At 42.0% G+C, this 25,516-nt stretch overlaps 1 protein-coding gene across 16 annotated transcripts in view; it reads right to left on the reverse strand.

The window, feature by feature from the left end:
• The window catches only part of BAZ2B (bromodomain adjacent to zinc finger domain 2B), a 413,209-nt gene that overhangs the window by 299,904 nt on the left and 87,789 nt on the right, over window positions 1–25,516 (reverse strand). For all 16 annotated transcript variants that reach the window (XM_089659801.1, XM_089659783.1, XM_089659815.1 and 13 more), the window contains exon 2: window positions 17,606–17,649. The gene's annotated coding sequence lies outside the window, so the exon portion shown is untranslated. The remainder of the gene's footprint in view (window positions 1–17,605; window positions 17,650–25,516) is intronic.

Consider the following 25,516-nt stretch of genomic DNA (forward strand, 5'->3'; position numbering starts at 1 on the left):
ATAATAATAATATTAATGTATTATTATTGCAAATATTTTCTTTCTTTCTTTCTTTTCTCTAAAAACGTAATTTTTGTTTACAGAAAAATAATATTTATCATTATTATTATTGTTATTATTGCAAAAATAATTCTTTAACTTGCAATGTATTCTATCTATCTATCTATCTATCTATCTATCTATCTATCTATCTATCTCTTACATTTATTTACAGAAAAATAAAATTTATCAGAATTCTTATCATTATTATTATTATTATTATTATTATTATTAATAATAATAATAATAATAGTTTATTGTTGTTATTGCAAATATTTTATTTTTCTTTCTTTCCTCTAAAAACTTAATTTTTGTTTACAGAAAAATAATATTTATCATTATTATTATTATTATTGTTATTGTTATTATGGCAAAAATGGTTCTTTAACTAGCAATGTATTCTATCTATCTATCTATCTATCTATCTATCTATCTCTAAAGCTGGATTTATTTACAGAAAAAAATATTTTATGAAATCTCTGACCAATTTTAAAAGCTATAGATATAATTTTTCAAAAGAAAAAAAATAATCAAAACCTGACAATGTCCCTGGAAACCAAGGACAGCTGGCAACTACATATACTACGTATATATACAAACACACACACTCAATGCATTTCAATTCAATTATAAACGCCTATGCATAAATTGTAGGATCTATATTTATGTAAATGTAGCTGGGGAGACAGCAATTCATTTTGAACAGTACATGAGATTTAGGGATCTTATTAATGTTATAACAGACAAAAGGAAATTCTATTTGCATCTAAGCCCCTCGGTTCGCCATCTGTACAGTAAGCTTGATAAACGATTTACTCGCCAGCAAAAGCTGTCTAACTGATGTCACCACGAATTCAGTCCGCCTCTCACGCCCTTGACGGCTGATCTATGAGCTGGCCTGATAGTCACAAGTAATTAGCTGTGCTAATTAAAATCGCAATTTATGTATATATGTTTGTGCAGGCAGGATGCAAAATAAAGTCATTTGCTTTGACACCGATTACTGAAATCTTGCAAGCAGAAATAAAAATATCTTAACCCATTGGATAGCAGTGCAAGAATGATAAACACAGAACAGCAACAAGAAATAAAATGCAAAATGAACATAACAGATGGGATACGCACGTTTTGATTTTGCACACCTACACATATTTATTACAGGTATCTACTGTAAATATAATGTATATATATATATATATATATATATATATATATATATATATATTCTAAAAAATGCTTGCAATTTTAACAAGAATCTGTCAGGACAGAAAAATGGGATCTAACACTGCTGACTTTTTATAAGGTGCAAAATCCAAGGCTGCCATTCTGATCCTTATTTCACCACTAAGTCGGCACTGATGTGTAACCAGTAAGTGGTGTATAGGTGACCTGTAACTTGAAATACACTTGTTTTATTCTGAACTCCATGATAAACAAACATTGCCTATATACATGTGTCATGTGAATTCCTACTTGAATCATGTGTTTTTCTTCCAGATCTGTGCAGTAATCCAGTATGAAACTTTGTGCAGGACCTTCCTGTAATAAATACATATCACTGCTGCTCTCTCTAAATGTACAGGATGACTGGTCTTGTATCCGCCCCCTCCTGTAGTTTTTTTGCAAACAGTTTATTGTGGGTGGAGCCTGCTGGATCCTCCCCACCGCTGTGCTGTCTGCACAGGCTATTTACAGCACAGTGATGGTGTCACAGTTACTTTTATATGGTAATATCTGCAAAGGCATTTTCTGCATAGAAGGTAGATTTACTGTATATCCTTTGTGGCTACTGAGGAATACACAGTATATAAATGAAAGTTTTTGTGCCCAGAGTTCAGCTTTAAGTTCAATGGCTCTCTAAGAAGTGAAGAATAGGGATATCAGTCATGTAGAATGCACCTATGACGTCTGCAATGACAGCTGTTATATTTCTATCCTGACAGCAGGGGCAGACTGACCATTCGGGCACTCGGGCACTGCCCAAGGGCCCAGGGTCAGTAGAAGGCCCCATGAGATGCCCCTGGTACCATTCATAGGCTTTTTTGGGTGTGGCTTGAGTGTGTGTGAGGACACAGGGGCCCCATGATCCCCTTTTGCCCGGGGGCCCCATGAGTTGTCAGTCCGCCCCTGCCTGACAGTTTCCTATTCTGCTGTGGAGAAGGTTTCAAACTGTTGAATTTTCCATAGTGATCACCAATACAGCATCAGGGTAAAAGAAGTGCAAATGTTTCCGTTAGAAAGAACACACATTGACTATAAGCTCATAGAGTGGAGCTCTGGTAAAATTAGAAATGATATCTTGAAATGCCAAGCTAGAACCCAGTCTACTCACTTAGGGCTGCAGTCACCCAGAATATTAGTCTACTGCAGGGATCTCCAAACTTTTGAAATAAAGGGCCAGTTTACTGCCCTTCAAACTTTAAGGGGGCCAGACTGTGACCAGTGGGAGTAGAAAATACTCTGGCATTGATGTGAGTAAACATTTACATACGCTTGGTGGTCAGTAGGAGTAAAAAAAAATGATATTGTGTCAATGGGAGGAATAGTGCCTCATAATTGGTGTCAGTGAGAGAATTAGTTCCCCGCCACAGGTGTCGGTGGGTGGAATAGTACCCCATCTTTGGTGTCAGTGGAAAGAATAGTTTCCCACCATTGGTGACAATGGAAGGAGTACTTTCCCACCATTGGTGTCAGTGGAATGAATAGTTTCCCACCATTGCTGTCAGGGGAAGGAATAGTGTCCCATTATTGGTGTCAGTGGAAGAAATAGTGTCTCATCATTGGTGTCAATTGAAGGAATAGTGTCCCATCATTGGTGTCAGTGGAAGAAATAGTGTCTCATCATTGGTGTCAATGGAAGGATTATTTTCCCATCATTGGTGTCAGTGAAAGGAATGCTCCAAGGGCTGAATAAAGGCAAGCAAAGGGCCAAGTTTGGAGACCCCTGGTCTAGTACACTGAGCCACCTTACTCCCTTGTTAGTAACTAGGAGATCCAGGAACCCATTTGCTTGCATTCCCAAACACACCCATTAAAGGCTTTTAGTGGTCTCTCACATACAGAAAACCTGAAAAGACAGATTCAGTATGCTACAGGCTTTAGCATAGCTGAAGTGTTTGCGTGACAAGGATGTGCTAAGGAGTTTTATGTGTTGCCTGGAATGGCTTTTTAACATTTAAAGTGGTATTGAACTCAAAAACAAACATTTATTATATTGCAGCTTACCAATTCTTAGATGTGATGGCTGTGTTAGCTTTCTTTTCTTTCTTTTCACCTAGTGATCCAGCCAGTAAATTTTTTGTTTTTCAACAGAACAAGCTCTCTTGTAGATGTATCAGTTACAGAAATGAGACAAACCATTTAACACTGGCAGGGGTGCTTACAATGATCAACTTTTATTTATTTATGTAAATCCTTTATCCTAAAAGGAAAAACGTTTGCTATAACTGATTACAAAGTGTGAGCTGGCGTTTGGCTTCAATTTGTTAGTGTATCTAAATCTGCTAGTACTTCTTACATTCCCCTCCCATCAAACTGACAACACTGCTTTCTGAATGTGCCCCTTGCACTCCTTCATCCAGAGTGGGGGTGGTCTAATGTAGGAGGTGTGTTATTGGCCAGATCACCAGGTGAAAACAGGATAAAAGCCTAAAAAAAAGAAATCTAATACAGCCATCACAACTAATGATTGGTAAGCTGTATTATATATTACATTTTGGTTTTGGGGTTTAGGACCACTTTAAAGTATACCTAGTAGACTAGGTACACATCCTCCTTTTTGAAAGACTATTAATTTAGTTTATTATTTGGTTTTATTTTCCCCCATTTTGGAGCTTTAAAGCATTCGGAGCTTTACAATGAATAAAACCTTTCAAAAATCTGCGTGCTGCCGCTGCTGACTTGCAGGGTCCATCATTCAGAGCTCTCAACCTGATTCTTACTTTTGACTGGTGACTGAGTGTATTTGGGCAAATGATCTGCAATCTTTTTTTTCAGATAATTTAATCACTAAGTAACAAGGTTGGATTTACATTGCTGCGGTCTGTTATCACATTTATGTTAATGTGTGTCATTTTACGCATTGCGTTCCTTTGAATGGACAGCCTAACGCACCAAAATGCACCAAAGAAGGCAAATACACTATTTTTCACAATGTCATGCCCCACAATTCATGCTAGTGGGTTGCTGTGCGATGTAGTGCGCTGCAATTTATGTGCGTTGGCTAGGTACATTGGGGGGGCATTTAAGCAGAACTCAAGACACATTGGGGAGATTTCCTTTCACTTCCTGTTCCATAGCCAAAACAGGGAGTGTGAGGGTTGTCACCAGGGTCACCTATTGGAAGATTGCCCCTCTGTTCCTGCTCTGGGGACAACCAAACATTTGGCATTTTCTTTCACACGCAGTTGCTGCAGGTTTGTCGGCTGCACATCCATGATACGAATCTCCCATTTCACCACATCCCAAAGGTGCTCTATTGGATTGGGATCTGGTGACTGTGGAGGCCATTGGAGTACAGGGAACTCATTGTCATGTTCAAGAAACCAGTTGGAGATGATTTGAGCTTTGTGACATGGCGCATTATCCTGCTGGAAGTAGCCATCAGAAGGTGGGTACACTGTAGTCATAAAGGGATGGACATGGTCAGCAACAATACTCAGGTAGGCCGTGGCGTTTAACCATGCTCCATTGGTACTAAGGGGGCCAAAGTGTGCCAAGAAAATCTCCCCCACACCATTACACCACCACCACCAGCCTGAACCATTGATACAAGGCAGGATGGATCCATGCTTTCATGTTGTGTACCCAAATTCTGACCCTACCATCTGAATGTCGCAGCTGAAATTGAGACTTATCAGATCAGGCAATGTTTTTCCAATCAACCATTGTCCAATTTTGGTGAGCCTCTGTGGATTGTATCCTCCGGTTCCTGTTCTTAGCTGACAGCAGTTTAACTTGGTGTGGTCTTCTGCTGCTGTAGCCCATCTGCTTCAATGTTCAATGTGTTGTGTGTTCAGAGATGGTATTCTGCATACCTTGGTTGTAACGAGTGGTTATTTGAGTTACTGTTGCCTTTCTATCATCTCAAACCACTGTGCCCATTCTCCTCTGACATCAACAAAGCATTTTCATCCCCACAACTGCCACTGCTCACTGTATATTCTCTGTAAACCCTAGAGATGGTTGTGCATGAAAATCCCAGTAGATCAGCAGTTTTTTAAACACTCAGACCAGCCCGTCTGGCACCAACAACCCAGCCACATTCAAAGTCACTTAAATCCCATTTCTCTTATCTCTGACATCAACACGGCATTTTCATCTATACACAGCTGCTCATTGGATATTTTCTCTTTTTCGGACCATTCTCTGTAAACCCTAGAGATGGATGTGTGTGAAAATTCCAGTAGATCAGCAGTTTTTTAAATACTCAGGCCAGCCCGTCTGGTACCAACAACCATGCCATGTTCAAAGTCACTTAAATTCCCTTTCTTCCCCATTCTGATGTTTGGTTTGAACTTCAGCAAGTTGTCTTCACCACGTCTAGATGCCTAAATGTATTAAGTTGCTGCCATGTCTTTGGCTGATTAGCGATTTGTGTTTCCAAGCAATTGAACAGGTGTGCCTAATAAAGTGGCCAGTGGCACGGCATGGCAAGGCACTAACATGCACATTGCTGCAGCGCAACGGTGTGTACCCAGCCTCAAGTAAGGATCAGGATGACAGCTCCAGAGCCTGTACCTTTAAAAAACAATCAGTCAGCAATGTTAGTTTTCACATCTCTGTCCTGACAGTTTCCATACAAGCCATGTCTCCTGTACCAATTAAGCACCACCCGCTGTGCCTATTGAGAAATACAGCTAATGGGAAGGCATGCGTTTGCTTTAAAATTACAAGCAATTTAAGTCACCAAACATAAGCAATTAACACTTTTAACTCCATTCCCAGCTATGGAGGGGTGAGGCAGCCCAGAGTGTGACACCCTGAAAAGCACCGTGATTTTGCCCCCCCCCCCCTCCCCATATGATGCTGAGTGACAGCAGAGCACACACTGTAGATCACAATAAGGGAAGCTTTTATTCTATTCCTGGTTCATATTGACTCACACATTACAGCACGATCGTTCCTTTTCCACATTATTTACAAGCAGACAATAAACATGCATGCCAAGTTTGATTACCACTGTGGAAATAATGGTAGCTTTCTAATGAAATTTCTGCTTTAAAAAGGACCATGCTAAGAATATTTAGCTGTAAGCTTGTAATTATTTAGTCTGAACATCGCACCCTTCTTACTTCAATAATATGTAGTTCTGCAACTTTAAATAAATATACAATTACTATATTCTGCTATAGTAATTACCAATCTCAGATCTATTCTAAGGTCAAGGTGAAAATTATACTCTAATAGCTATGTATCAATCAACTTCAGAAATGAACAAATGAAGATTTGTCAGCTGACAGTTCAAAAATAATGGGATTGGAAAATCGCATGCCCCCTAAAGACACATTTATCAACATACTAAAGAAATGAAAAAAAAAAAACGTTTGTGTTTTCATTATATACCTTATTTTAGACCCAGTGTCATCATCACCAGGTCACTGTACTTCTCTATGTATTGCAGAAAGATCGTGGCTAGTGAGAGGGACCAGCAAGGCGCTGTACAAAGCTTTCTGAAAACACCACAGCACCGGGTCTCAGTACTCCAATCAAGCACCCACAGTTCTGATGCAAGTTGTGGGCTGACTCTTGTGAGGAATAATCAATTGTATGGTGGGTGTCAGTCTGGATGAGAGGGTGTTCCTAGGTAACCAAACAATCACTTGGCTAAAAAACACCCAATCATGTGCAAGGAAAAAAAATTGTATTTTTGCTTGCAATTGATTGATTGAAGTCAGTACAACATCACCTAACCAAGTTAAGGGATTACCTTTGCAAAAAGAAATTTCCTTTAGGCTGGATTTACACATGTGCATATCTGGGGTTTTTTCAATTGAAATCAAAGAAAATGCATCAAAATGCATCTCAATGCATGCATAAGGAGCTGAGGCAACACAAGTCATGGCACACATCAATGTATCACGATGCACACATATGTGTGTTATGATGCATGTTAACATTCAATACAAAGTGCATTGCAATGGCATTCAACACACGCAACAATTATAACTCAGAAGTAGGGAAGAAAAACTAATGTGGAATTAATGATGTGTAAAAGCCTGCAACAGCACTAGCAGTCTCATGTAATGTGTCTCCACTATATGACTGTATCCTAAAGCACGTCTTCAGTCTCCAACAACTCCGTAAACACGTGCCCAATATTTGCCCATCTCTGAGTCTCTGAGCATGTCTTTCAGCACATTCTCAGCCTCTGACCATTTCTTACACGCACATCCTCAGTCTCTGGCCAACTCTTACAGTACATTCACAGTCTCTGACAATCTCTTGTAGCACATCCTCGGTCTCTGGACATCTCTTGTAGCACACCCTCCCTCTCTGACCATCTCCTGTAGCACATCCTCAGTATCTGTCCAATACTTGCAGTACGTCCTCAGTCTCTAACTATGTGTTGTACCACATCCTCACTCTCTGACCATCTCTTTTAAGCATATCCTCATGTAGCATATCCTCACTCTGTGACCAACCTTTTTAACACATCCTTAGTCTGTGACCAACTCTTTTTTTAGCACATCCTCAGTCTCTGATGATGTCTTGTAGCACATTCTCAGTCTCTGACCATCTCTTGTAGCACATTCTCAGTGTCTGACCATCTCTTGTAGCACATTCTCAGTGTCTCACCATCTCTTGTAGTACATTCTCAGTCTATGATCATCTTTTGTAGCACATCCTCAGTCTCTAACCAATACTTACAGCACATCCTCAGATTCTGACTATTTCTTGTAGCATATCCTCAGTTTCTAAACTATCTCATGTAGCACATGCTCAGTCTCTGACTATCTTTTGTAGCACATCCCCATTCTCTGACCATCTCCTGTAGCACATCCTCAGCATCTGAACAATACTTGCAGTACGTCCTCAGTCTCTAACCATGTATTGTACCACATCCTCACTCTCTGACCATCTCTTTTAAGCATATCCTCATGTAGCATATCCTCACTCTGTGACCAACCTTTTTAACACATCCTTAGTCTGTGACCAACTCTTTTTTTAGCACATCCTCAGTCTCTGATGATGTCTTGTAGCACATTCTCAGTCTCTGACCATCTCTTGTAGCACATCCCCATTCTCTGACCATCTCCTGTAGCACATCCTCAGCATCTGACCAATACTTGCAGCACGTCCTCAGTCTCTGACCATGTATTGTAGCACATCCTCAGTCTCTCGCCATCTCTTTTAAGCATATCCTCAGTCTCTGGCCAACTCATACAGTACATTCACAGTCTCTATCTCATGTAGCCTATCATCACTCTCTGACCAAGCTTTTTAGCACATCCTTAGTCTCCGACCAACTTTGTTTTAGCACATCCTCAGTCTCTATCTCTTGCAGCACATTCTCAGTCTCTGACCATCTCTTGTAGCATATTCTCAGTGTCTGACCATCTCTTATAGCATATTCTCAGTGTCTGTCCATCTCTTTTAGCGGATTATCAGTGTCTTACCAACTCTTATAGCACATTCTCAGTCTATGACCATCTTTTGTAGCACATCTTCAGTCTCTGACCAATACTTATAGCACATCCTCAGTCTCTGACCAATACTTATAGCATATCCTCAGTTTCTGACTATTTCTTGTAGCACATCCTCAGTCTCTGACTATCTTTTGTAGCACATCCTCAGTCTCTGATGATCTCTTGCAGCACATATTCAGTCTCGGACAGTGTTCTTCAACATTACATACACTGAATAATATGCATGGCCCTTTGGTGATCACTTGAGGCCCCCAGTGTCAGGTAAGTTGACCAACGCTGATCTAATCACTTGTTCATGAACAATCCATCAGATCACTCGGGTTGGACTATTACATGATCTTTCCCATAATCTTCATTTGGCATTACGTAAATAAAAAGAACACTCACTGCATTGCTTTTTAAATTTTTGGATTATTAACATAAAACAAATATTGTGCTGTCACATGAATGTAATCTTCAATTTACAAACAATCCTCAGGCTTAAGAGAATGTTTACAAAATCTGATAGCGGAACATTTGTTATAAATATCACATAGAAATATTTGTTGGGGTATGTGAAAAAATAACATCTTCTAAATCAGCGGTGGGATTTTGGTAAAACGCATCTACAGCCAAAATCTTACATAGTTACATAGCTAGTCTGGTTGCAAAAAGACACAAGTCCATCCAGTTCAACTAAAAAACTTGGAATGTAGTGGTGGGGGGTCATCGTGTTTATGGTGCTGTCTAGGGAGATTCATGCTCTCTGTATGTCCTGGTGATCATTGTTAACTGGAATGAAAGTAAGGCTATGTCCGAAATTCTGATCTGTCACCAGAACAGAAACAAGGAGAGGAAATCTTCCAACAGGGACCCCCCTTCTGGTGACAATGGTCTACGCTGGGATTTTCTTTGGAGAGATTTCGTGTCACTTTCTATTGAGCCAACAGAAAAGAAAGTTCAGGGAAATTTCCCCGATGTGAACAAAGAAAAAAAAAACTGACCAAAGTCTTAACCATTCCCTATTCTATCCACAATGATATAATTAGGGTCAGTTTTGATATAACAATGCTTCTTGCTAACATAACCTCTGACTTTATTGCATCAATGTCACTTCTCTCTGCTGTGCTAGACAGATGAGTCATTACAACACATGTGGGATACAAGTCGTGCCCAATGGAAGAAAAATATATTTGAAATATATTTTTTAAATATTCTTCCCAAATATATTGACATATATTTGACATACTACAATTTTGGCCATATCCAATATATATATATGTATATATAGGGCAGCACAGTGGCTAAGTGGTTAGCACTTCTGCCTGGCAGTACTAGGGGTCATTGGTTCGAATCCCAACCACGGCACCACCTGCTTGGAGTTTGCATGTTCTCCCTGTGCCTGCGTGGGTTTCCTCCGGGTACTTCGGTTTCCTCCCACACTCCAAAGACATGCTGGTAAGTTAATTGGATCCTGTCTAAATTGTCCCTAGTATGTGTATGTATGAATGTGAGTTTAGGTACCTTAGATTGTACACCCCTTGAGGGTTAGGGACTGATGTGAATGTACAATATATATATATATGGAAAGCACTGCGTAAATTGACGGCGCTATATAAGTACCTGAAATAAATAAAATTTTATATATATAAGTTGAAATGCATTTTTATTACAAAATATATGAAAAGTATTTTTAAAAATACATTTCAAATATACTGTATGTCTTTAAAAATACAAATCTACATTTTTCGAATGCATTTACAAATATATGTAAAAATATATATTAAAATGACTTTTTATATGTTAAAGAAAATCTGAAGAATATATTTAAAATATTTTTCATATATATTGTAATATATAAAAAACATATTTCAACATGCAGTATATATATATATCTATATATATATATATATATATATATATATAGATATATATAGATATATATATATATATATATACTGCATGTTGAAATGTGTTTTGTATATATTACAAAATATATGAAAAATATTTTTTTAAATATATATTTTTAAATATATTCTTCAGATTTTTTTCTAAATTGTAGTATTTCAAATATATGTCAATATATTTGGGAAGAATATTTTTTAAATATATTTCAAATATATTTTTCTTCCATGTAGGTGTGACTGGTCTGTAACACTGATTGACAAGCTCTACACTGACCTCATCCTCACTTCATAACCTCTGAGGCTAAGTTCACACAGTTGGTAAGGGGGCTGTAAAAACAGGCAGGTGATTATATTTACCGAAGCATGACCACCTACCTACATATTTTCATTACGGCTGCTCAGGTCCAGTTACATTGCCACAGCTGTGATGCTTCACAGTACAGCAAATTTAACTTAACATGTTGCATTTGGCAAGTGGTGCCCCTTGCCAAATGTGCCAATTAAGAGAGACATTGTGCCCCATCGTTGATGTCATTTGGAGGAACTGTGCTTCATCATTGGTATCGTTCTGAGAAATTGCACCCCTTTATTTGTGTCAATGGGGGGGGGGGGAATTATGCCGCTATGTTGGTGTCAGTGAATGAAATAGTGCCTCAAGGGCCGGATGAAAGCAAGCAAAGGGTCGCATCTGGCCCCCGGCCACAGTATAGAGACCACTGCTCTAGAACATCAGAATGTGAGGGCAAGAAAATACACATTAGAGTACATGAAAACAGATAAGTGTTAGCTTAGGTCTGACTATAAAAGTGTGTGCAAATATCAGAAACTTGTTTTTTTGCCGTAGTCAATGTCTTTCAAGCAGTCATGTGATCACTCTTGAGAAGGGGATGGAAGTTCACATTGGCCAATCTTCACCAACAACTTAGCATTTAGTTAACATTGGTAGTGTATGTCTCCTTTAAATCCCAACTTCGGGAATTACAAAACTACCCTTTGCAGTGACCTACACCAACACCCAAACACCCCTCCCCCTCCCCCCTTTCATCCTGCAAGGGTTAAATGCTCATCAAGTCTAGTGGATAAGGTAAGAAATAAGGTGTAATACTTACCTTACTTCCCGCTCTGGCAAGCACCCTCCATTTATACGACCAGTCCTCCAAAGCCACTTCTATAAGGTCCTCCATGCTGTGATCACACAATGATGTCATCAAGTACAATGTAAGGCCAACAGCCATGCAGTGTATGTGAGGATCGCAAGGGACCACCCACAAGCTGCATTGAGGAGTAGGGTAAGATATCTTATGGGTTAAAGAGAAGTGCGGGATTTCAAAATAATAAACATTCATACTCAGGATGGATGCAGCATTGATCTGGTGCTGGAGCTGTCCCCCACCAGCTCTACACTGAGAACTGAGTGATCAAAGACAGCTGATCGCTCAGTTCCCAGGTCTTCTCTGAGCAGACAGTGGTGACTCTCAGTCACTCTTCTGTGCTGTGCTCACTGGACTGTGGAGGGGGCGGGAGTTGCTGACTTAGGGTCTCAGAGGCAGCGCCAGCTGTAGGTCCAGGCATCAGGGCAGATCCCTACATTATTGTTGGGATCCCTGCAGAGCCTAAAGCAGCTTTGTGACATCAGCTGACAGCAGACTTTAGCTTGCTGTTGGCTGAATCTGGGTCACAGGAGAGCAGAACAAAGTGCACTCCTATGACCCATAGGAGAAATAGGGCCAAAAGAGCTTTGGCTATACATTTCCTCTAATGAGCATTTATTCCTGACAGTGCAGATGGGCAGCATTGCAAGAGTAGCTTTTCTGGAATTCCTGGAGTTCAGCTTTACCAACATCAGAGAAGCTCTGAACAACTTATGCCTTCCAAAGGGTTTAAGCGAGTTCTAAGTATTCTCTTCAAAGCCTCTCAATGTATAGAAAATGTACAAATCCATTCTCTGATAATACAATATCATAAGAAAAATGTACAAAACATTCTCAGAGATGGAGTGTAGGATGGAGAAACTGGTCTCTACTTAAGAGTTCGTCTGTCCTCTACAAATATACAGTTTATGTACACAGTGTGCATTTTTTCTAGAAGACGCACGCCTTTGAATTTTCTTTTCTTCTGCACGTAAAATGATTTTAACTCTGCAGCTGCCTATGGGGTTTTGAGAGTAATTTGATAGCAATAAGCAATCAGTCTCCCTATTATTAGGATGGGCCCCTGGCCTTAGCCAGGCATACATTTGTCAGCATCAGTGGATGAGATGCAGAACAGAGTACATGTGTCTTCAATATTCATACAAAAGGGCACTATTTTTTTGAGCACTTTTTAGGCCGGGTGGAAGTAATTGGAGTAAAAGAGTAAATACTTTTACAGACAGAGTGACTATGAAACAAGTTATTCTGATCTTAGTTATAAAAGCCTTACAAATAAAACAGTGTCAAATTTAAATTTGCAGTGGAAAATGACACCTAAAGATTGAGATTTTAAATCTAATTTGTTAACCAACACAGACAGTTCTTATTTCATAAGCTTTGATACACAGGGGTTAATGAACTGAAACTAGTGAGTGCAAAGTCTAGTGCAGCTCGGCATAGAAACCAATCAGCTTCCAGGTTTTTATTTTTTGGCAAAGTTTAATTGAACAAGCTGAAGATGGAAGCTGATTGGCTACCATACACAGCTACACCACTCTCCAGTTTTAGTAAATCAACCCTACAGTGATGGTAATTGGCTGATCAGGTAGAGTTGCTATCACAGATGAGCAGGGTAAAAAAACATGAATAAATGGGGTGATGGATTCAGATTCTCTAAGGGTCATTGAAATTGTCACTGGGCACACTGGCTCCGGTTTGGCAGTACTCCAGAAAATGGGAACTGCTCCAAGAAACAGGTAAAGGACCCACAGTTGAGAATCCACATATATACGATCCAATGAGAGTGTCCAACAGTCCAAGGAAATTTAATGATAAAACCGATTCAAAGCAAAGTAAATTCAATGTGTTTATGGGCCAAACACACTCCTCCATCATCAGGGCTATAAAACACATACAAATTCAATATAGCCTTTGTATTTGTTCTTGTTTTGTAGCCCTAATGAAGGAGGAGTGTGTTTGGCCCAGGTCCGGATCTAGCCGGTTTGATGTGGGGGTGCACAAAAAATGTCAGGGGAGCAGAGGATTGGAAGTCAACGGGAGCGTACAGGAGTCAGTATGGTATTATAGTGGCTAAATGGTTAGCACTTCCGCCTGGCAGCACTAGGGTCATTGGGTCAAATCCCAGCCATGGCACCTCCTGTCTGGAGTTTGCTTGTTCTCCCTGTGTCTGCGTGCGTTTCCTCCAGGTACTCTGGTTCCCTCCCACACTCCAAAAGACATGCTGGTACGTGAATTGGCTCCTGTCTAAATTGTCCCTAGTATATGAATGTAAGTTAGAGACCTTAGATTGTACGCCCCTTGAGGGTTAGGGACTGATGTGAATGTACAATATATATGTAAAGCGCTGCGTAAATTGATGGTGCTATATAAGTACATAAAATAAATAAATATAAAGAGGGTCAGCAGGGCATAGGAAGTATAATATGTTCCTATAGGAAAACTTAGCCTTCAAACTGTATAAACAGTATATAACATTGACAATATTAGCAATACATGATAACAAGTAATCTGCCTGGCTTTACTATTAAAAAGTCAAAACAGCATGACAAGGATTATGAAAGTCATGGAACACCTTGGGACAGAACAGAAAAGTTCTACAGCTGGCCAGTAAAGGGTCTTAAAGGGGGGTTGAACAGAATCTGTGCCTGCTGTATACAATGCACAAATATACCACAGTCCTTGTACCCACAAAATACTAATTACTGTGCCACAGCTGACAGGCTCACAGACACAAATAAACCTCAAGCCAAAGGATCATAAATTAAACGTTTCCATTACATCCGTTTTTATACACACTAACAAGATATTTTTGTCTACCAATCGACTTCTGTACAATAAGCCTTTAGGAAAAGTTCCGCTCGATCAGCACCGCTAGCTGTGGCCAGCAGCAGTGATCAGTGTATTCTGATGGTAGGGAAGTCTTCCCGCTGTCAGAACACAATACCTCGTGGGAGTGATTCAGATCAGATCTTTTTTTTTCTTACAACCTACTAATGTATGGCCTGCCTTACCGAGTCTACCTTAAAAGAGAACTTAATTAAAACCAGAAACGATTGAGAGAATGAACACCTTTGTCAGGTTTATCCACAGAGCAAATGTGTAGAATACAGAGGTCAGGAGAAAGTAAAAAACAAAACAGAATATGGAGTGCCACATTCACATCAGAATCCTCCCTTACATTAAAGTCCCCCAGTACTCCCCTTTAACATCCAAGTTCCCCCCTACACCCGTGTCTCCACAGTCCCACCTTACATCAGAGTCTTTAGAGTCCCCTCCTTACAGCAGAGTCCCACCTTACACCAGAATCCGGCTGAGTGACCCCTTACTTCAGAGCTTGACAGAGTACACCCTTATACCAGAGTCTAGCAAATTGCCCCTTTATATCAGAGTCTGGCAGAATGCCCCCTTACATCAGAATCTGGTAGACTGCCCTTTTACATCAATTTCCAGCATTGTGCACCCTTACATCAGAGTCTGGCAGAATGCCTTTTTACGTCAGAATCCAGTGTTGTGCCCCCATACATCAGAATCCAATGGAGTGCCCTCTTACATCAGAATTCAGCCAAGCACCCTCTGACATCAGTGTCTGACAAAATACCCCCTTACATCAGAATCCGCTAGAGTGCCCTCTTACATCATAATCCAGCATTGTGCCCCCTTACATCAGAGTCTGGCAGAATGCCCCCTTACATCTGAATCCAGTGGAGTACCCCATACATCAGAATCCAGTGTTGTGCCCCCTTACATCGGAATACAATGGAGTGCCCTCTTACATCAGAATCCAGCCAAGCACCCTCTGACATCAGAGTCTGGCAGAATGCCCCCTTACATCATAATCCAGCAGAGTGCCACCTTACATCACAATCCAGCATTGTGCCCCCTTACATCAGAGTCTGTCAGAATGCCCCCTTACATCAGAATCAAGCGGAGTGCCCCCATACCTCAGAATCAAGCAGAGTGCCCCCATACCTCAGAATCAAGCAGAGTGCCCCCGTACCTCAGAATCAAGCAGAGTGCCCCCATACCTCAGAATCAAGCAGAGTGCCTTCTTACATCAGAGTCAGAGGAGTGCCGGCTGCTGTGCTTCTAATCTCCCACCCACACATCTTCTTTCTTATGCACAACACTGGCTGCACATGGGGGATTGCAGTGTGGGTGGGGCAGACATGGGGACAGGGGCAGGAGGAAGTGGAGCGAATCAAGCCCTTTCTCCTCTCCTGTTTGTGGAGGGGAAGTGGGTGTGTGTGCTGGCTGGGTCTGGTGAATGTCACACACAGCCGCTGCAGCTTGTGCTGATGGACAGTGTGCAGCCCTGCTGGGGCACAACATCCATGAGGGAGGGGAGTTGCCTGGGGGGGGCATCCCTCCCCGGAGCTCCCTTATATCCGACTATGCTTTGGCCCCTGAAAAGTGTTGGCATTATTCATCGTTGATGTCAGAGGGATGAATAGTACCCCATTGTTGATGTCAGTGGGAGGAATAGTGCCCTATCATTGGAGTCAGTGGGATGAATAGTACCCTATCATTGGTGTCAGTGGGAGGAATAGTGTCCCATCATTTTCAGTGGGAGGAATAGTGCCCTATCATTGGTGTCAGTGGGAGGAATAGTGACCCATCAGTGGTGTCAGTGGGAGGAATAGTGCCCCATCAGTGGTGTCAGTGGGATGAATAGTACCCCATCATTGTTGTCAGTGTGAGGAATAGTGCACCATCATTGTTATCAGTGGGAGGAATAGTGCTCCATCATTGCTGTCAGTGGGAGGAATAGTACCCATTGTTGATGTCAGTGGGATGAATAGTGCCCCATCATTGGTGTCAGTGGGATGAATAGTGCCCCATCATTTTTGTCAGTGGGAAGAATAGTACCCCATCATTTTTGTCAGTGGGAGGAATAGTGCCCCATCATTTTTGTCAGTGGGAAGAATAGTGCCCCGCTGTTAGTCTCAGTGGCAGGAAAAATGCACCGCTGTTGCTGACAGTGGGGGAATAATGCCCCAAGGGTCAGATAAAAGCAAGCAAAAGGCCACATCCCCAGCTCCGGGCTGCAGTTTGCAGACCACTGTTATAAACCAGCAGGGTCCACCCATTCCTGAAATAAAACTTTTTGAGGGTCTTGCCCATTCCTACCTGATTAATGTCACTGCATTTTGGAGCCAATCTCATGACCCCCCCCCCCCCCAGATAACAGGGAAACTATTTTTATACTGGAATATTATCTGGAAGTCTGTCTGACAATTTAAACATTATTACTCTGGCACAAAAGATGTGGATTCCAGCCAGCACTGTCTGTGGGCAGCTAACCTTGCATTGTGTTAGCTGATGGCCCCCTTCCCTGTATAAAGTATCTGATCTCCCTAAACACTCCCCTTTATCTATTTTGCATTAGAAGAGTTGCATGCCTGACTTGTGATTGTCTTATTCTGCTCACAATGAAGTGAGCACTGAATTGGCACAAATCCACACAAAAGACAACATTGCAAGGCAAAAACACTGAAGGATAAAGGACTGACAAATTATAGTGAACGTTCTCTTTTCTTGATATAACTTTTTCATTTTCAACTGACAAAATATTATTCAGAAAGGAGGGTTACAATATCATTTGAGCACTGACTTCCGAGTGTATAATCCTAACAATTCTAATACATTCAGCTATGAAACCTCCATACACGCACATAGGTAATCCATAGCTGACCAGATGTTGGGGAACTATAAGCCCCGTCACCCCACCCACACCCAATCATGGATTGTACTCCATTTCATGGCTGGCCAAGGCAATCTGTTGGAACTACAGCTCCCAGCTTGCCCTCCTATTATTGCACAAATACAAAACCGTCCAACCTCCCGTTGTCTGTTTTGCAAAGAGAACAATAAAAAGACTTACTGTGCAGCTTGTGGTCAGTCGTGTGTCATCACTTTTGCAGCACACTGTAACAAGAAAGAAGACCAAGAGATGTTTTTATTATTTCCTATATTCATTGATTTGTAGAGTAAGTAAAAATGCATTATTAAATACATAATCCTATTTATTTATTAAATACGTTGCTAAAATTCACCCTATAAAACATACCTACATGTTTGAAAGCTGATCCTGTATTTAAAGAACCAGCAAGTACTGTATAAAAGTTACCAAAATGATAATGGAACCATTTGTAGACTGGTAACGCCAGTCATGCTTTCACAAAAGGCAGATGCCAACTTCACCTAAAATGATGTTTCAGATTCAGTCACTAGCTAAAAAAATGTGTTCTTTTTTTTAAGTAAAAGAGTTAACGTTTACAACTCCCTCCTCTTACTTTGCCAATTGCCGCTGTCTGTTGGTGTGTAGGCAGGTGCAGTCTGTTTCCTCCACAGTAGGTGGCGCTCAACCAGAGCAGTACCACATGTGGAGAGGAAGTCAGGATAAACCTGATTTCTCTATGGTTTCCTGGTCCCCCTACGCTGCATTCAGGTGACCCCTAGCCGCCAGCTTGGGTCAGCAGAGCCTTTTTAATTGCCTGGCCCCATGTTCCGGTGTGCATTTTGCAAAGTGGAAAGGAGAGGGAATGAGCACCCATCTGTCAGGGAAAGTGATAGTGGCAGGGAGAGTTTCCAGACCAGTAGAGACAGGCTAGGGACATGCCATCCTACATCAGAAGCCTCCCTATTGGGACTGGAATGGCCAGGCTGCATTCAGCCCTCTGAGACAGACACTGTCGGTGAATCCAAACCTGCTGTATTCTCAAGCCACACATAACTTTGAGTGTTTTCTGGTGTGGTGCTCTCCTGTTGGACTGACTGTTAAGTTAGGCCTTTCCTTCAATACAATTTCTAGTTCTTTGCAACCGGACTCTAATTACTTCACCGCACCACACTGCACCTACCCACAGGTGTGCTCCAAAGGGAGGCCTCACATGCCCAGAATTGGACATTAAAGTGTTACTAAACCCACATTGGTAAAATCAGTCTGTATATGCAGAATAGCGTGCTTGTTGCACTCACTGTGAAACCTAAGGGGTTAATCCTCTGCATTGTGTAAAAAGGCTGTTTGATCCTGATATCTCTGACCCTCCCCTTCTTCTACTGTCCCCAGTCCATCTGCTGATAGTACAGAGCCTTGGGGGCAGGCTGCACATGCTCAGTTTGGTGTGCAGTACTAGATGTTTTTTTTTTTCTTGGGAGAGTGCATGTGATCGACACGGGAACAATCAGCACTGTCTAGACAGAGGGTCAGGGGTTATGCAGCCTCATAGGACAATCAGGGGAGAATGAAAACTCCTACTACAAACTTTAACCAGTGCTCGGCTGGACACTGTTATAAGTCACACGACTGCTTTAACTGCTTATGAGAAAAGGTATTTAGCAGTTTATATTTACTAAAATAATTGCATTTCCATGTTCCGTGTACTGTGGGAGACCAGATATAGTGAATGCAGGGTCCTGGGTTTAGTAACACTTTCAGGAACACTTATAGTCTTGTCCCTCCTCCAGCCTGTGACTGGACATACGATAAGCAGCAGACTATGCACTCCTCTCTCTGGCACCCTGCTCTCTCCTCATATCAGTATGTCCCTTGTTAGAACACAAACACTGCAGTCCAACTGATTGACTCCTTGTGCTGCTTCCCCCTCCTCCAGTCTCAGCTCTGCTGTACAGAGCATTGCAAGAGGCTTATATATTGCTTGCATTAAACAATAAATGTAATAATGTATTAATGAGCACAGAGCTGCCTTCATTTGTGCCGTTTATATCTACATGGGATTCAGCTTTAAAAACATACACAACTAATCACTTAAGAAGTGGGCTCTCATACTACATAGTTGTTGGTAAACCTAAAGAAGATTGTACGATCGGATCTGTACCATAACCTGAAACTGAGACCAGGTCCATCTGTTCTGTTTTTATGGGATGCTTGGTCTGTTCAATGGCCTGCAAACAGCTGCTGAGGGTTTATAAGAGCAGGGTCCCCTCTGTTAATTGATTTTTCAGGAATTCCATGTAAAAGATCATTCACACAGAAGCAAAAAAAAAAAGAGAGCAGCTGTCATTAGCAACTGATCAAGCTGTCATACGTTAAAAAAAAAAAACCCAGGATGCATCAGATTCTGATTGGCTACTATTGGAAACTCCTCCACCTTCCTATTCTGTAGGTGGCATAAACAATTTGGTTACGTTCTACGATAAGCTCTGCAGGCGGCTTAATAAGAATGGATGTTACATCCCTGTTGCAATGAGGGGGTTAAACAAATCTAATCGCCCACATAATACATTTTAATATTCAATACAATACATTTAGGGTGCACTATTAACTTGTCAGCCAACATCCCTGCTGTACAACATACCATAAATTACCATAGTACATCTGTTACGTGTTAGCGATCTGTGGAACGCAGGCCGCAGAGCTGCCAGGGCCTGTCATTGTCTCTTTGGCTGATTATCATAACAGAGGAAAAATGACGGCATCAGGAAATTATCGATTTCACCCAGTGGAAGAAAAGAGGATGCTGCCAAACTTTACAAGATGGTGGCCTGACACTGAGGACACAGGCTAGGTCTCATTTCTTAAATGGCCTTCTACAATAAAGCTGCCATTCCCAACCAGGGTTCTGTGGAATCCCAGGGTTCCTCCAGAGGTAGCTAGGGGTTCCTCGAGATGGAGCTGATTGACTTCCCATTTGATGCTGCCTGCAAAGTTCCAGTGCCAATGCTACTTGAAGGAGCCAGTAGCAGGACACCAATGATCTTTTTTTTAGCTGACTGTAATGGTGGAATATTGACTAACACTGTAAGGGTTGCGTTCCCCCCACTGACCACCAATATAAGGTTTTAGCAGGGGGTCCTCTAGAACTAAAAATGTTTTTAAGAGTTCCTTGGGAGGAAAACAGTCAAGAAAGGCTACAATAAAGGGTTACGAAGATTGGGTTCACACTTCTGCGGGTATGGGATTGCGTGTAAATAACATTCTTTCCCGCACCCTCTGCAAAAATGCAATGCAGATGTAAGGGGGTGCCATTAATTCTGCATTCCTTGCTCTTGACACTGCAGGGTGTTTTCCCGTGCTGGGAACCGCATAGCACTATGTGGTCTCCCTGTGGGTGCAATTTTGGAAAAGGTGCATGAACCTTTTTCCTGTGTTTTCCGTAGGTACAGCACCACAGTCCAATAAATGGGATGCTGTGCCACTCAAATGTGGCCGCAGGGAAAGCGCAATAGTGTGAACCTAGCCTAACATATCTGATTTGAGTAAATTAATTCCCCTCAGTTGCTATAGATTATGGCACTTAAGGTGGTTGTAAAAGCTCAAGATATTTTACCCTCATGCATTCTATGCATGAAGGTAAAAAACCTTATGTGTGTGGCAGCTCCCCCTAACACTTACCTGAACCCCATCGCAATCCAGCGATGTGCACGAGAGCCTCAGCTCTATGGGGATTCTCCCTCCTCATTGGCTGCGATAGCAGTGGCTCTGTGTGTGAATGGATATGCAGAGCAGCGGAAGTGAGCCTGCTTGGGTGCCCCCATAGCAAGCTGTTTGCTTTGGGGGCACATGGCAGGAGGGACGGGCCAGGAGCACCAGCACTGGACCCCAGAAGAAGAGGATCAGGGCTGTTCTGTGCAAAACCACTGCACAGAGCAGGTAAGTATAACATGTTTGGTTTTTTTTGTTTTTTTAAAAAACAATATTTTTGGAACACCTTAAGAATTAGCACTTATTCAGTAGAACACTTTAGAAGGCATTTATGAAACAGCAGTATGGCCTTACTACGGCAAAACTGCTGCTGCACGAAGTGAAAAGATTCCACACACTCATAATGCAAAGTGATGTGCTTTACGAAGGTATTTACAACGCTTTTGGCTTTGGAACTCCAAAGCCAGCAGAGCGCTAATAAAATGAATGGAAGTTTAGCAAAAAGAAAGCCAGGGGGAGATTATAGTAATGTGATCTTTGAAAGTCATGTAACTGGCTCCCCTCCAATGACAGAGGTGCAGAGAGAGAGCTGTTGCATACCAAAGGCTCCATACCGTGGCCTGCGTTTTATGAATGGGCTGCAAAATGCAGGCCATAATATGGATTTATACTTTGTATAACAGAAAGCATACAGCAATATCTACTCTTCATTATAAATCAGACCAATTGTTAAATAGGACCAGTGGTGGGTGAACTGTACCATAGGCCATGGTCTATTCTCAGTTCATGGGTCACCAGCCAGTTTAGCTAGATTATGTGCATATATACTGTATCATGCAGAACCATTTGATACTTGTTTTTCAACTTTTCATCCTTTGTTGCATCACAGTGCTGCTGATATGTATACATGTACTTCAGCAATGGCTGCATGGCATCTCTCAGGAGGAGGTTCTTGGTGGTGAAATCAACAGACCATGCCTACTTAAAGCGAAACTTCACCTTCTCAGTCAACACTTACTTTTTTAAATCCTTATGCTGCTAGCGTTTGTAAATAGATAGGAAAGTATATCAGATTTACTTGTTTACGCCTAGGTTCACATACGTGCGGTTCCGTATATCACATGTGATTCGCACAGGAACCGCTCCGCATTCCTGTGCAAATCACATGAGATTTGTGTGCGGTGTGATTAGAGCCATACATTTTGTATGGTTCTATTCACACCACACCCGCACCACAAACATGCAGGACCCTTTTTTGGGTCTACACTAGAATTGGATCGCATAGGTATTCACACCTATGTGATCTGATTCTGCACATCGCACCGCGCTTTGTGGACCGCTTTCGGGGTGTTGTTAACTTAACATTCACACCCGCAGCGGTTCGCACGAACGCGGTGCGATTCTAAAAACGCTGCGAATTCCGCACCGCATCAGTGTGAACCAGGGCTTAAACTTTCTTTTTACATTTCTTCAGTTACTTCCTATTTTCCATGCTTACAAAAATTATGTCATACATCCCAGAAGTCTTCAGGAGGGGATTTTCTTAGGTTAGCACATCCTCCTGCCTGCATGCCTGAACTAAGGGCAGATGAATTCCAGGAAGTAAATGCTACATGAATCTTCTTCCCTTACCTAAGATGGCCATGGTCAGAAATGCTGGGGGGGTGTTTTTCAACATGATTTCTCAGCAAAATAAAATATGGAGACATGGATGGATGGGGGAGTTTGCTTTGAACATTAGAAATGAACTAAACAGCGTTTTTGGTTTGTGGTGCTCAGATGCAGTGAAGTTCCGCCTTACCCCTGGTTCACATATCTGCGTTCCTGCGGTCCGTGTTTGCGCGGGCACAAGAGCCCATTCGTTTGAATGGACTCCCATGCCCTGGGACACGCAGGGAAGAAGTCCCTGTACTTCTTCTGAAAACGCAGCCTGCACAGGAACCTTGGTTCCCAGTACGGTTGTGTTTTCCAGTGCGGGTGGCATTCCATTAGAATTAATGGCACCTGCCCGTGGGTCTGCATTCTTCTGTGCGGGTGGTGCGGCTGCACGGATTTATGTGTGGATCCGCAGCAGCACTACCCACACATATGTGAACCTAGCCTTAAAGTGCGCTGAAGTGGCCACTTGCAGTCTCCATTGGAAGCCTGCGTAAAGCGGTGACAACACGGAAGCACAACTGAAAAAAACAGGTTCAGAGCATTGTCACCCTATAAGAGAGAATGCCTGAACTAGGACCTTAAGGCAGCATTGGCAGGTATGATTCTAGTAAAAAGCTGCAGATTTCAAAATACTGAAAATTACATTTGAAATGATACTAAGATGTTAAATCCAGCATAGTCACAATGCAGCACTTTTAGTTGACTGGACATCAAGTGCTCCGTTATCTCTTCAACAACTGGATGTTGGAGCGACCTAATTTAGCCTTTTTTGAACAACGGCCAAATCCCAGCACCGGGAAATCAAAACGAAATGTCATGCCGCTGTTCTCTGAAATTTTGGCTCGGACTCTGGAAGATTTACTCGGAAATTACATTTATTCTAATGCTCTCTAGCATCAATATTATCTTGACAGGACAATGATTTTGTTTACAAGGGGACAAAATAACAACACTTCAATTTTCTATACGGAGTTGGGTGACTAAGATGAGGTGAGCAAATGGACTGTTGATTTACTTTGAATTGGACACAGCTAACGCTTAATTGAGATTTGCTGTTCCACTTGAATATGTGCAGATCTATGTGTCCCGCCATGCACAGAACATATATTGTAGGGTTGCTAATATCTGATCCCATCAGTGGACTGCAACCACAATCGAGGTATCTGACCTGCCAAGTCTGCAGCAAATCACAAAGTCATTTGTTTTTCTGCATTCTGACCACATCAATGTATATACAGCAGTGTTTCTCAACCTTTTTTTCAGTCAAGGCACTCTTTAAAATTATGCACAATCTCAAGGCACCCCATTCCAAAATGTAAAAACTAATAGTTTTACATAATGCAGCAATATTCGCACACGTAGGACACCCAGAGTTGGCGGCTGCAAAGCAAACATGCCTTTGCACTCTGGTACTGCCTAGTATTCCAATGTTTCTCTTCTCCCTCAGTTTCTCTCTCTCACTCAGCTAATGTGACCACAGTGCTAATGAAGAGGGACAGGGAAGAGGCTGCGCCCGATGTCCTCCACTGATAACGTCATTTAGGACACAGGCGACTAGAAGGTTGCAGGGCTTTTTTTTCAGCAGGAACAAGGGAAAAGCAGTTCTGGAACCTCTAGCTCTGAATGTATGTAATGCTGGGGTGTACTGCAGGGTCCATTGATGCTAGCTGCTGGAGGATCTCTTGCACAGGTGTCAAACTGGTGGCCCTCCAGCTGTTGCCAAACCACAAGTCCCAAGTCCCATTGCAAGTTAGACAGTTACAAGCATGACTCCCAAAAGTAGAGGCATGATGGGACTTTGGCAACAGCTGGAGGGCCACCAGTTTGACATCCCTGATCTATTGTCACTGGAGGGGATTTATTTTTTTCTGGGGGGTGGCTATTGACCCTGCGAGAGGTCTGTTGTAGCTGGTGGGGATCTACTGTTACAGGGGGTGGGTCTTATGTTGCTGGGGGTGGAGATCTGTTGAGAGAGGGATCTATTGTTGATGGGGGGTCCACTGTTGCTGGCTGCAGGGGATATATTTTACTACTTTTCTTGTTATCATTAATAAATTGCATACAAATTGATACTTGGTTCTGTATTCTCTAAAAGGGTAGTACTGTGAGGAACCAAGGAATGGTGCTCAGAGTTGGGTAGGGAGCAGAGACAAACGGTGACTCTGAAAGAGGGAGTTCCTGCACCTATTTTCTGAGAAAAAAAGCCCTGGAAGGTCGTAATGATGCGCAATGAAAACTTGTGGCTTTGTGTAACTAGAAGGCAGGCTTGATCCACCTGCTGGCTAATATACAATTTTTGGGCAATTGCCAAGGCAATCCTGGCGAAACCTGAAGGCACCCTGGCTGAAAAAGTCTAATATACGGTACATCATGTTGTCCCCTTTCTAGAAATATGCACTTGCTGTAATGTAGTCTTGCATGCATTTATTATTATTATTATTATTATTATTATTATTATACAGGATTTATATAGCGCCAACAGTTTGCTCAGCACTTTACAATATAAAGGGAGACAATACAGAAGAGATACAGTTCAATAAAAGATGGTTAGGAGGGCTCTGCTCCTAGGAGCTTACAATCTAAGAGGGAGGGGCTCATAGTACAAAAGGTAATAACTGTAGGAGGGCAGGCTGTAGGGCACTGTAGGAGCGCGGGATGTAGGGCACTGTATGAGGGCGGGCTGTAGGGCACTGTAGGAGGACGGGGCTGTAGGAGCACAGGCTGTAGGGCACTGTAGGAGGGCAGGCT

The sequence above is a fragment of the Staurois parvus genome, unplaced genomic scaffold (assembly GCF_062004578.1).
Source record: "Staurois parvus isolate SC_StPar_1 unplaced genomic scaffold, SC_StPar_1.0 ptg000031l, whole genome shotgun sequence".
In the NCBI taxonomy this organism is placed as follows: domain Eukaryota; kingdom Metazoa; phylum Chordata; class Amphibia; order Anura; family Ranidae; genus Staurois; species Staurois parvus.